A 2,593-nucleotide genomic window follows, 5' to 3' on the forward strand; every position below is an offset into this window, starting at 1 on the left:
GAGTTAACAGCGGAAGTAGGCGCCATCTTGCCATGGCGAATGCCTCTCAGGATTCACGGCTCCCCACAGATGTCAAAATTCTCAATAAAATATTTGCAAACTGAATTTATGAGCATATCAAAAAGATCATCCACAATGATCAAGTAGACTTTATCCCAGAGATGCAGAGATGTTTCAAAAAAATCTGTTACCCCTTGATAATAAAAAGTCATGGAGAGATTAGAGATACGACGGCATACTTCAGTATGATAAAGGTAGTTTACAGCAAGCCCATAGCCACAATCAACTTAAATGGAAAAGAAACTCAAATAAATACCATTAATATCAGGAACAAGACAGCACTGTCCATTCTGCCTACCAGTTCAATATAGAACTCGAAGTCATAGCTGCAACACTAAGACACATAAAAGAGATCTGGGGACAAAAATTGGAAGGGAAGAAGTCAAAATATTTCTATTTACAGATGATATAATAACATACATAAATGACTTAAAAATTCCATCAGGGAACTTCTATAGGAGATAAACACTTCCAGCAAAGTACCAGAATACAAAATTAACTCACAAATGTCAGTTATCTTCCTATATGCAAAGGACAAACTGACTGAGAAAGAAATCAATGAAGCAACATCTTTCACAACAGCCTCAAACAATACAAAATATCTTGAGGTAACTCTAACAAAGAAAGTGAAAAGCTTATGAGGTATAAACTTTTAGGCATTTAAGAAAGAAAAAGTAAAGAAGATATCAGAAGAAGGAAAGCACTTTGATGCTCTCAAATCCGTAGGATTAACATAATAAAATATCACCCTATCAAAGCAATCTATTAACTTATTGCAATCCCCACTATAATTCCAACTTAATAATTTGCAGACCTTGAAACAACAATTCATACAGAAATAAGCACACATACAGAACATGATAGCTGAACCAATCCAGAATTCTCACAGAGCTGCTGGAGATAATACCAGCCCCAACCTCAAATTGTACTGTAGAGCTATAGTAATAAAAACCACATTGTTTAGCTCTGTACCCCATTTTTAATAGGGTTATTTGGTTCTCTGGAGTCTAACTTCTTGAGTTCTTTGTATACATTGGATATTAGCCCTCTAATTGGATATAGGATTGGTAAAGATCTTTTCCCAATTTGTTGGATGCCATTTTGTCCTATTGACAGTGTCTTTTGCCTTACAGAAGCTTTGCAACTTTATGAGGTCCCATTTGTCAATTCTTGATCTTAGAGCAGAAGCTATTGGTGTTCCCTTCAGGAAATTTTCCCCTGTGCCTATGTGCTCGAGGTTCTTCCCCACTTTCTTTTCTATTAGTTTCAGGGTATCTGGTTTGATGTGGAGGTCCCTGATCCACTTGGACTTGAGCTTTGTACTAGAAGATAGGAATGGATCGATTTACATTTTTCTATATGCTAACCACCAGTTGAGCCAGCACCATCTGTTGAAAATGCTGTCTTTTTTCCACTGGGTGGTTTCAGCTCCTTTGTCAAAGATTAAGTGACCATAGGTGTGTGGGTTCATTTCTGGGTCTTCAATTCTGTTCCATTGATCTACCTGCCTGTCACTGTACCAATGCCATGCAGTTTTTATCACAATTGCTCTGTAGTACTGCTTAGGGTCCAGGATTGTGATTCCACCATGTGTTTCCTTTATTGTTAAGAATAGTTTTGGCTATCCTGGATTTTTTGTTCTTCCAGATGAATTTGCAAATTGCTCTTTCTAAGTCTGTGAAGAATTGAGTTGGAATTTTGATGGGGATTGCATTGAATCTGTAGATTGCCTTCAGTAGGATGGCCATTTTTACTATATTAATCCTGCCAATCCACACACATGGGAGATCTTTCCATCTTCTGAGATCTTCAATTTCCTTCTTCAGAGACTTGAAGTTCTTGTCAAACAGATCTTTTACTTGCTTAGTTAGAGTTTCACCAAGGTATTTTATATTATTTGTGACTATTGTGAAGAGTGTTGTTTCCCTAATTTCTTTCTCTGCCTATTTATCCTTTGTGTAGAGGAAGGCCTCTGATTTGCTTGAGTTAATTTTATATCCAGCTACTTTGCTGAAGTTGTTTATCAGGTTTAGGAGCTCTCTGGTGGAATTTTTGGGGTCACTTCAGTATACTATCATATCATCTGCAAATAGTCATAATTTGACTTCTTCCATTCCAATTCGTATCCCTTTGATCTCCTTTTGTTGTCTAATTGCTCTGGCTGGGTGTAGAGAGCTGCAATGCACTGCACCCTAAAGATGGCGCCAGCTTCCGCCTTCTGCCTTCCGCCTTCCGCCAGCCTGACAGCGAGATAAACAAGTTCTTACTTGGCTGTGAGCTGAGTTAACTGGCTTGCTTCTGCATATGTGGGCCTGTAAGATAGCGCCACATGGCTTTACTTGGGTGGCTGTGGGTTGGCTCTTCCTGGAGTCAGAAGATTGTTCAAGATTCCTGAATAAACTGCTTGAGAAGAGCTTGTTGTGTGTTGCATCATCCTTGCTGGTCGAGGTTGGTCGCGACAGCTGGGACTTCAAGTACAATATTGAATAGGTAGGGAGAGAGTGGGCAGCTTTGTCTAGTTCCTGATTTTAGT

The sequence above is a fragment of the Mastomys coucha genome, unplaced genomic scaffold, assembly GCF_008632895.1.
Source record: "Mastomys coucha isolate ucsf_1 unplaced genomic scaffold, UCSF_Mcou_1 pScaffold21, whole genome shotgun sequence".
Taxonomy (NCBI): Eukaryota; Metazoa; Chordata; class Mammalia; order Rodentia; family Muridae; genus Mastomys; species Mastomys coucha.